Below are 11,349 nucleotides of genomic sequence, written 5' to 3'. Positions count from 1 at the left end.
TAAATCATTAGACATTTTTCCTCATAAAATGAATCATAATAAGGACTTGAAATTGGTGGAAATGATCAAGCAGTACTTTCTTCAGATTCCGGTCTTGAGTATGTTCCCATTCACTTGTTAAGGAAATGGCTATCAAGAACGAATTAACCCTTTATTCTTTTTTTAAGTATACCCCTCCCGGGGAAAGAAGAGTAGGACAAAAGATATGGAATACAATACAAAAAAAGATCTTTATTTATTCTTTCCATCCTTTATCCCTATTCATACAGAATTCCTCATGAACTAATGCCAAATTCTTTCCATTTATTAATTGCTATAACGAGTGATTTATTCCAATATTAAGTTATTACCGAACAAAGCAAAATTATATTATATAAAGGATGAGATCAATTCAGAAGCGCTTTTTTGTTATCTAGCAGACGTAATTGCTTTGGTCTAATTTTGGGCTTTCCAATCAATTTTATATTATCTAATTCTATCTATGCCCAGAGGATGATACCGAAACGAAACAATCCTTTCCTTTTTTCTGATCATAGAGGAGCCGTATGAAGCTAAGGTTTCATGTACGGTTATGGAATAGCGGTGGGAACTATGATGTTATCATCGACTATGATTATCTAATGACGATCAATTAAAGAAAAAAGTTGATACTACAATTCGACTACTCAATCAATTGGTAGTATCCCTAGAGTCCACTCCTCCCCCATACTACTAGCGAAAGATAAAATGTAAAGACTACCATTAAAGCAGCCCAAGTGAGACTTACTATATCCATGTAAATTATGTCTACTATTTCTATGAAAGAATTCTTCTACTATTGATCAATAATCATAGTGGAATCAAGGGTACAGGGTCAAAAGGCCATTCTGCCCTAAGACTATGGATGAATCCGTTAAAGGAATTTACTCCTAACAAATTCTTATATGATTTCTGGTAGAATTGGAGAGCATTAAGTAGAAATATGATACATCGCTCTTTCCCTAAAAAAGAGTAGGGGATGCTCTAAATAGAAGACGCGGGAATAGAGAGATTTTTTCTTTCGTCTGTTACTTTTTTATAAGCAAAGGACGTAAGAATACACCATAAAATTAGGATAGATAAATATTTATTGGATACCTAACTTACCCATGTTTATTTTTATTTTTGACCTAAACCCTACTGCTGCCCCGCTTTCTATCTTTCTATGAAAGAGTAAGGAGGTCTTATCCACAATACAAAAATTGATTTTTGATCAGCCTATTCAATCTAATTCTCGACAGAATCAGTAGCCTTTACTTTAGTGTATGTAGGTAGCATAAGATGTACGAAGTGTATGTAGTAAGATGTACGATAAAGTGTATGTAGTAAGATGTACGATAAATAAAATGTATGATAATTAGGAAGTCTTTCTATTTCTTCGCAAAGTCCCTTCTTCAATCTTAGATTGAAAAAAGAATGCCCCTTAGGGACCTTTGGCTACGAAGATTTCTGACATCTTAGTCTCGTAGTTTTAAATTCCCGAATCGAATCGATTTAAATTAATAAAAGAATAAGGAAACGCTACCTCATCCCTATTGGTAGCCGTTTGGGCCACTGCCCACAAAACAAACCCTAGTTTGAGGGTAGAACTATGGTATGGATTCTCAAAATCCAGTATCGCCAAACCTAGTTACTCTCGTGCCCCAACTTAGGGGGGTATGAATTTGTCGAGTTTAATCAGTACTATAATCCTAATTATTTTATTGATCAGGCGGCACCCAGATTTGAACTGGGGGTAAAGGATTTGTAGTCCCCTGCCTTAGCACTTGGCCATGCCGCCAAAAAATCCGATCTAAAATCGGACTTTTGTCTATCCTCATGAAACGGGAAATACTATGCTATTTCCTCTTCTTATATTACTACTTTTTACTTTGTTCATTGGATCCATAGGAATCCATTTTGATAATGGAGTAAAAGATAATAGAATATTGGAGTTAACCATATTATCAAAGTGGCTAACTCTTTCAATAAACTTGTTCCAGGAAAATTCTAATTCTTCCATAAATTCAAATGAATTTCTCACTAATGCAATTTCTTCTCTAAGTTTAGCAATTTTTGGTCTATTCATAGCATATATCTTTTATGGATCTGCTTATTCTTTTTTTCAGAATTTGAATTTTCAAAATTCCCTTGTAAAAAAGAATCCAAAAAAGAGCTTTTTGGATTAAGTAAAAAAAGATATACAGCTGGTCATATAATCGTGGTTATATAGATTTTTTCTATACTAGGGTTTTATCCTAGGTATAAGAAGATTAGCCGAACTAACACATTTTTTTATAAAGGTGTCATTGATGGAATTACCAATGGAGTAGGTCTTGCTGGTATTTGTGTAGGAGAAGAAATCAAATATGTAGAGGGGAGGGCGAATATCGTCTTATCTATTCTTTTTTTATGTTATGTATCCTTGTTCTTATTCTTTATTCCATGAAAATGGATTATTCCATGAATTCCTCAAAACGAGGCTCATCAAAATGCAAAATCTAAGACTACTATAAGACTACTAATAAAATAAGAAAAAAATGAGAACGATTAAATTACTTCTCCCGAATATCCAACTGACTTATTAATTTCTTATAACGTACTCTATTTTTCTTTGCCAAATAAGCCAGCAAACGTTGACGTTTTCCAAAAGTCTTCGTAGACCTCTTTCCGATGAAAAATCTTTTTGTGTAATTCTAAATGTGAAGCAAGTCTCCGTATCTTATTGGTGAAACTGAATACTTGAAATTCAACAGAACCCCTGTTTTCTTGTTTTTCTTCTTTAACCATAAATCAACAAATTTTTCTACCTCCTTTCTTTTTCATGTATTTTTCTAATCAGGAAAAAAAATTATGTCAGTTATTTTTAAGTTATTCTAATCTCGTACACACAAAAATTTGCAATTATTCATCTACTACTGGAATCTGGAATTTGGATTTATTTTATCGATGCAAATTGGATTTGGATATAAGGGTACATTCTTTTATTTTAGATAGAAGAAACATTTCTTCTATCTAAAATAAAAGAATTTTGCTGATTTATTTATTGCTATATCCAATTTATAGAATTGATATACCATTTAATTGATATCATTTAGCAAAATGAAACACAGCATATGAATCCATCTTTGGGCTCGAGAATTTCACGGGATAGAGATATAGTATAAGAAATAGGCTATTAAGTAACTCTAAATGAATTGTGGATACATTTGTATCCTTAACATACTGAAACGTCTACCATTATTCGTATCAAACCAATAGTGATTCATAAAAGCTAAATCTTGTAATCAATGGTGGGCCAATAATGATTTTTTTGCATATGTATTAAGATGCTTGGTCTAATTTCGAAATTGTCTAGAGTTTTTTATGTTGTTTTCATTGCAAAATGATGGATATCCTTCCGTAACTTTCCAATTACGAGTACAAGAATTGAAAGACATGAAAATTCTGAATTCTCTACGGCATCTAGGAGATGGATCGAATATTTTCAGGAACAAGAAAATTAGAAGAATCTTTTTCTCTATTCACTACCATTCCGCGTCTTCGACTCTATTAGTTTCTTTTCTTCTTTAATGCAATAGCTATAGTTTGATATAGAATCCATTTCTCAAAGTAATGGAAACCATTCTCTTATGGGAAATGGTTCGAAAATCGCTATTCCACCTTTTAGGTTTAGGTATCGTGAAAAGTGATACCTGTGAAGATCATGCATTTCAGTCACATTCAGATCCGTTTTTTGAGTCCATGATATAACCAAATTAGATGGATCTTCCACCTGTTTAGCTAAGAAAGAATAGATGCAGAGGTGGATAATAGATCGATATGAAGATCATGAGCTGCCCCATAATGAAACCGCCAGTAGTCGCGGATATCTCCTTCTTCCCTAACCCATGATTGGAGAAAGAAGATCTTAGAGGGACCTATGGAGAATGTGGTCAGAAATCCATAATAGAGTCCGACCACAATGACTGAATTAATTATCCTCATCGAGAAACTTAGACTACTTTAGACTACTTAAGTAGAAAAGATTTGAAAATCATGGCATGGGTCTCCTTTTTTTCTTTCTTTAGAGTTTTCTATATGCACAATTTCTCGATGTTTCGATGAGAATTTGTTGACTTTCCATATATAGAAAGAGATAGACTATAAATGACATATCTTATGTCAATAAGACCAAAGGAATGGATATTAAATGATAGGAAGTGCTAAGAAGTGAAATAGAATGAAATAGAGCCACTTTGGGCTTCCCTATGAAATGAGGCATGGAACGAAGCCACTATGAAGAAATTCCGAGAGTTACGAAAGAAGCTTCGGACTCATATTGTTCACGGGTTGAGAGCGGGAGTTGAACTCTAGGAGGTCGAATCTCCCCTTGTTCCTCAGTAGCTCAGTGGTAGAGCGGTCGGCTGTTAACTAACTAGTCGTAGGTTCGAATCCTACTTGGGGAGATTTGATTCATTCTTTAATGTAAGAATAAAGAATTGAATTAAAAGGCTTGATTTGACCCTTAGGAGTAGGTAACCCGTTCGCTATCCTTGTTTCTATTGCATTCTGTCTCATCGTATCACATTCTGTTCTACGATTCCACTTCGACAAAAGGAAAGAGCATACCCAAGTTCAATAGCTTTACGTCCGCTATTTCGATCATGATTTTCCTACCCTCAGGGAGAAAGTAAAGGTCCTTCCCCCTTGTTTCTATTGCATTCTGTCGGTAAGGATTGCACCAGAGCACCTTCTACTTCTAATAGGCCATGAACTATAGATAGAGAAGAATCATTCTGAGCGAGTCCATAAGAAGCGACCCACTTTTTCATCGGTTCCGGGGGAAGACCAAAGATCTTGTGTGAACGGTCCGCCATAAAAACTCAAAAGAGAAAGAAGTCTCGTTAATCTCTTCATGCTCGTTCCAAGTTTGAAGTACCGTTTGGCCAAAGAAAAAGCCGCTTCCTGACATGATTGCCTCTTTATATAGATAGATATAGGATCTATGGGGTTATAACTTAGATGTCTATTTTGTACAAGATCCCCTCCTATCTGATAGAAAAGGGTCCCATGATCCCGAGCCGATCTTATCTTGGCTCGCAAACCCCAAGTTTGTCTATGAAGAGCTAATCTAATTGTATTAGTTTCTATAATGGATTTCTTATGTGGAATACTAATGGATAGGGCCTCGTTGCTAAGTGCTACAAGATCTAGTGCACTGGAACTCATGGTTATGGACCCGAATCCTTTAGTATGGAACATTGTCTTTTCCAAGTAAAAACCCCTACTATATGAAAGAATGAAAAGGTGCTTTCGTTCTTGTGGAATAAGAAGCCCTCGTACCTTAATGAAAGGAAAATAGGAATTTTTCGTTAGGTATTTGACCAAATAGGATTGTCCAGTTCCTATAGAACCTATCACTAAAATACCTGATAGGGCTAAGCGGAACGAAAAGGGTTTTCCATGAGATGGTAAATGAAAACGATTAGCCCCACACGAGGTTTGGGAATAAGTGATTGTCTGATAATGAGCAAGGAATATAAGTCTTTCTGCTAAAGAGAATCTATTAAACTCATAATTCATTAGATTCTTGTTAGCAATGTCAACTAGGTATCATAAGTAAATGGATCTCGGTTGTTCAATCCTTTGATAACCAAGGTCATTCTTTGCTAAATAGAAATGATCACTATGGGTCAGACTCAATAGAATTGGATCCATTCCAAATAGCGAGAATTAGGATTCTTGATCCCTCTCAGTCTCTCTTTCAATTCGAGGATCCAGAGAGGTGTTTTCATAGTCATCTCCGAATATTTGCCATCTCCGAATATTTTCGATTTCATTTTTCTATGATATGTCTTTCTATATGAAAATTGGTTATTTACGATGTACGATGATCCCTGTTAAGCATCCATGGCTGAATGGTTAAAGCGCCCAACTCATAATTGGTAAATTTGCGGGTTCAATTCCTGCTGGATGCACGCGAATGGGAACGGTCTATTGGAATTGGCTCTCTATCCATGGAATCTCATCCATCATCCATACATAATGAATTGGTATGGTATATTCATACCATAACATAAGAACAATAAGAACTCGAATTCTTATCGATACTGGAACTCAGAGCATAGGGGGAAAGTCGATTTATGGATGGAATCAAATACGCAGTATTTACAGAAAAGAGTCTTCGTTTATTGGGAAAGAATCAATATACTTTTAATGTCGAATTGGGATTCACTAAGACAGAAATAAAGCATTGGGTCGAACTCTTCTTTGGTGTTAAGGTAGTAGCTGTGAATAGCCATCGACTACCCGGAAAGGGTAGAAGAATGGGACCTATTCTGGGACATACAATGCATTACAGACGTATGATCATTACCCTTCAAGCGAGTTATTCTATTCCACTTCTAGATAGAGAAACGAACTAAAGGAGAATAATTAATAATACGGCGAAACATTTATACAAAACACCTATCCCGAGCACACGCAAGGGAACCGTAGACAGGCAAGTGAAATCCAATCCACAAAATAAATTGATCCATGGATGGCACCGTTGTGGTAAAGGTCGTAATGCCAGAGGAATCATTACCGCAAGGCATAGAGGGGGAGGTCATAAGCGCCTATACCGTAAAATCGATTTTTGACGGAATCAAAAAGACATATCCGGTAGAATCATAACCATAGAATACGACCAGGTTATTCTATTCCACTTCTAGATAGAGAAACGAACTAAAGGAGAATACTTAATAATATGGCGAAACATTTATACAAAACACCTATCCTGAGCACACGCAAGGGAACCGTAGACAGGCAAGTGAAATCCAATCCACGAAATAAATTGATCCATGGACGGCACCGTTGTGGTAAAGGTCATAATGCCAGAGGAGTCATTACCGCAAGGCATAGAGGGGGAGGTCATAAGCGCCTATACCGTAAAATCGATTTTCGACGGAATCAAAAAGACATATCTGGTAGAATCATAACCATAGAATACGACCCTAATCGAAATGCATACATTTGTCTCATACACTATGGGGATGGTGAGAAGATATATATTTTACATCCCAGAGGGGCTATAATTGGAGATACTATTGTTTCTGGTACAAAAGTTCCTATATAAATGGGAAATGCCCTACCTTTGAGTGCGGTTTGAACTATTGATTTACGTAATTGGAAGTAACCAATTAGGTTTACGGCGAAACCTAGAAATCGATCACTGATCCAATTTGACTACCTCTACGGGATAGACCTCAACAGAAAACTGTTGAGTAACGACAGCAAGTGATTGAGTTCAGTAGTTCCTCATAGAAAATTATTGACTCTAGAGATATGGTAATATGGAGAAGACAAATTTGTTTGAAGCACGCACAGAACCGGAAGCACCCCTTGTTTCAAAGAGAGGAGGACGGGTTATTCACATTTAATTTGATGGTCAGAGGCGAATTGAAAGTTAAGCAGTGGTAATTAAAGACCCCCGGGTGAAAATAGGGATGTCTCCTACGTTACCCATAATATGTGGAAGTATCGACGTAATTTCATAGAGTCATTCGATCTGAATGCTACATGAAGAACATAAGCCAGATGACGGAACGCGGAGACCTAGGTTGTAGAAGATCATAACATGAGCGATTCGGCGGATTTGGATTCCTTTTCTATATATCCACTCATGTGGTACTTCATCATACGATTCATATAAGATCCATCTATCTAGAGATCGTCATATACATCTAGAAAGCCGTATGCTTTGGAAGAAGCTTGTACAGTTTGGGAAGGGTTTTTTGAGAAAAAAGAAGAATCTACTTCAACCGATATGCCCTTAGGCACGACCATACATAACATAGAAATCACACGTATATGGGGTGGGCATTTAGCTAGAGTAGCAGGTGCTGTAACAAAACTGATTGCAAAAGAGGGTAAATTGGCCACTTTAAGATTACCATCTGGGGAGGTCCGTTTGGTATCCCAAAACTGCTTAGCAACAGTCGGACAAGTGGGTAATGTTGGGGTGAACCAAAAAAGTTTGGGTAGAGCCAGATCTAAGTGTTGGCTAGGTAAACGCCCTGTAGTAAGAGGGGTAGTTATGAACCCTGTGGACCACCCCCATGGGGGTGGTGAAGGGAAAGCCCCCATTGGTAGAAAAAAACCCACAACCCCTTGGGGTTATCCTGCGCTTGGAAGAAGAACTAGGAAAAGGAAAAAATATAGTGATAGTTTTATTCTTCGTCACCGTAAGTAAATACGTAACTAGGAATATGGAAAATTACATTTTTGGAATTTGCAATAATGCGATGGGCAAACGACGGGAATTGAACCCGCGCATGGTGGATTCACAATCCACTGCCTTGATCCACTTGGCTACATCCGCCCCTTATCCAGCTAAAGGATTTTCTCTTTTTTCCATCCATTATTTATTCTATTTATTCTGACCTCCATACCTCGATCGAGATAGTGGACATAGGATGTTACTCTTTAAAATGAAAAAAAGGAGTAATCAGCTATGACATGAAAAAAACGAATCCTTTTGTAGCTCGTCATTTATTGGCAAAAATCGAAAATGTCAATATGAAGGAGGAGAAAGAAATAATAGTAACGTTGTCCCGGGCATCTAGCATTCTACCCGCAATCGTTGGCCATACAATCGCGATTCATAATGGAAACGAACATATACCTATTTACATAACAAATCCTATGGTAGGTCGCAAATTGGGGGAATTCGTGCCTACTTGGCATTTTACGAGTTATGAAAGTACAAGAAAGGATACTAAATCTCGTCGTTAATTGAATTCAGAATAGAAAGATTCAGAATAAACAAAATTTATAGGATTCAAATAATCAAATAAAGTAAAGGTAGGCGGGTAATAACCTTATTTATGACAAGTTTCAAATTGGTAAAGTATAACCCTAGGATAAAGAAGAAGAAGGGGCTGAGAAAACTCGCAAGAAAAGTTCCAACCGATCGTCTACTTAAATTCGAACGGGTTTTCAAAGCACAAAAACGCATATGTCTGTTTTCAAAGCACAAAGAGTTCTAGATGAGATTCACTGACGTTACTACGAGGAAACTGTTATGGTACTGAATCTTATGCCTTATCGAGCCCATCTTAAAGTTGGTTTATTCGGCAGCAGCAAATGCTACTCATTATAGGGATTTCGACAAAACGAATTTATTCATCACTAAAGCCGAAGTCAGTAGGAGTACTATTATGAAAAAATTCAGACCTCGAGCTCGAGGACGTAGTTATTCTATATAAAAACGATGTGTAATATAACAATTATAATAAATATAGTAAAGAAATCAAAATAATCTTTAGATCAATCTAAGATTTCGATTCCCAGTAAAAAAGGAAATATAATAGAAAAATATGGGACAAAAAATAAATCCACTCGGTTTCAGACTTGGTACAACCAAAAATCACCATTCCTTTTGGTTCGCACAACCAAAAAATTATTCTGAAGGTCTATAGGAAGATAAAAAAAATACAGAATTGTATCAAGAACTATATACAAAAGAATAGGAAAAAAGGCTCGAATAGAAAAATGGAATCAGACTCAAGTTCTGAAGTAATTACACATATAGAAATTCAAAAAGAAATTGATACAATCCACATCATAATCCATATTGGATTCGCCAACTTATTAAAGGAAAAGGGAGCAATCGAAGAATTAGAGAAAGATCTCCAAAAGGAAGTTAATTCTGTAAACCAGAGACTTAATATTGCTATCGAAAAGGTTAAAGAACCTTATAGACAACCTAATATTCTTGCGGAATATATAGCTTTCCAATTAAAAAATAGAGTTTCATTCCGAAAAGCAATGAAAAAAGCTATTGAATTAACTAAAAAAGCGGATATAAAGGGAATAAAAATCCAAATTGCGGGTCGTCTAGCAGGAAAAGAAATTGCACGGGCCGAATGCATAAAAAAGGATAGACTACCCCTCCAAACAATTCGCTCTAAAATTGATTATTGCTGCTATCCAATTCGAACTATCTATGGAGTATTAGGTGTCAAAATTTGGATATCCGTAGAAGAAGAATAACTAACCATGTCTTCCCATTCCGCCCAGTGATAGAATAAAAAAGACAAGAACCTTGTTTTTCCAAAAATCCCTAAAAAAAGAAGAAAGTATCCCTCTTTGTATAAGATTTAATGAAAATTAAGAAATCTTTTAATATAATTGCTATGCTTAGTGTGTGACTCGTTAGTTTTTTCTTTAGGGTCAAAAATGGAAAAAAACTTAGTAATGATAGAAAATTAACTAATAACCAACCTATTGCTTCGTATTGTCGAGATCCTAACTAAGAAACAGTCACTATGTAAATAAATACATCTATCAAAATGAGTAGATCTATCATATAGTTGTAGCAACTACATTTTTTTCTCTACAAAAGAAACCTGATTCTAGGCTGTGAAGCAAAACTAAAGGGATGTGGATAAAAGGAGAGATGATAGATAGAAGGAAGAAGAACAAGAAAGATATAGGATTCCCATATGTATGGTCTATGAATTACATCATAAAAAAAGGCAATGTGATAAAGCATCAATATAATAAAATTCTCAAAAAAAGAGAGAATTCGAAATCGTAACTTGACTTTTGAAACAACAAATAAAAATATAAAGTAATAAATAAAGAGCAGCCCGGTTAATAAAACTGAGAAAATTGACTCGGGAAAAAAATTGGAAGCTCCATTGCAGGATTCAAACCTAACCATTAAAGGAGAAGTTGTGGGAAAGACAAAACCTATGACTACATAGGATTTTATTGAAAAGAATCCTAACACTTCATTGGGTGGGATGGCGGAACAAACCAAAAAAATTGCTTTATTTGATATGGTTCTAAATTAACAAATAAGACAGGAAAGAGTAAATATTCGCCCGCGAAATCCTTATTGGATTAGAATACTTTACCACGATTCAAACAATTCCATTTTATTCCCTTTATATCCGCTTTTTTAGTTAATTCAATAGCTTTTTTATGTCCAGTTCGGATTGCAGGCTGCAACTCGCCTGCATGAAGTTGGAATCGCTAGTAATCGCCGGTCAGCCATACGTCGGTGAATCTGTTCTCAGGCCTTGTACACACCGCCCGTCACACTATAGGAGTTGGCCAGGTTTGAAGTCATTACCCTTAAACGTAAGGAGGGGGATGCCTAAGGCTAGGCTTGCGACTGGAGTGAACTCGTAACAAGGTAGTTCCTCATAGAAAATTATTGACTCTAGAGATATGGTAATATGGAGAAGACAAAATTGTTTGAAGCACGCACAGAACTGGAAGCGCCCCTTGTTTCAAAGAGAGGAGGACGAGTTATTCACATTTAATTTGATGGTCAGAGGCGAATTGAAAGTTAAGCAGTGGTAATTAAGACCCCCGGGT

General features: G+C 36.1%; 1 non-coding gene across 1 annotated transcript; it reads right to left on the bottom strand.

Annotated features, from left to right (window-relative positions):
- Positions 1–1,727: 1,727 nt before the first annotated feature.
- Positions 1,728–1,798, bottom strand: TRNAC-ACA (transfer RNA cysteine (anticodon ACA)). Its single transcript has one exon. It is a non-coding gene; the product is annotated as a tRNA-Cys (tRNA).
- Positions 1,799–11,349: the final 9,551 nt, after the last annotated feature.

The sequence above is a fragment of the Zea mays genome, chromosome 2 (assembly GCF_902167145.1).
Source record: "Zea mays cultivar B73 chromosome 2, Zm-B73-REFERENCE-NAM-5.0, whole genome shotgun sequence".
NCBI lineage: Eukaryota > Viridiplantae > Streptophyta > Magnoliopsida > Poales > Poaceae > Zea > Zea mays.
This window is presented reverse-complemented; position numbering and strand designations above follow the sequence as displayed.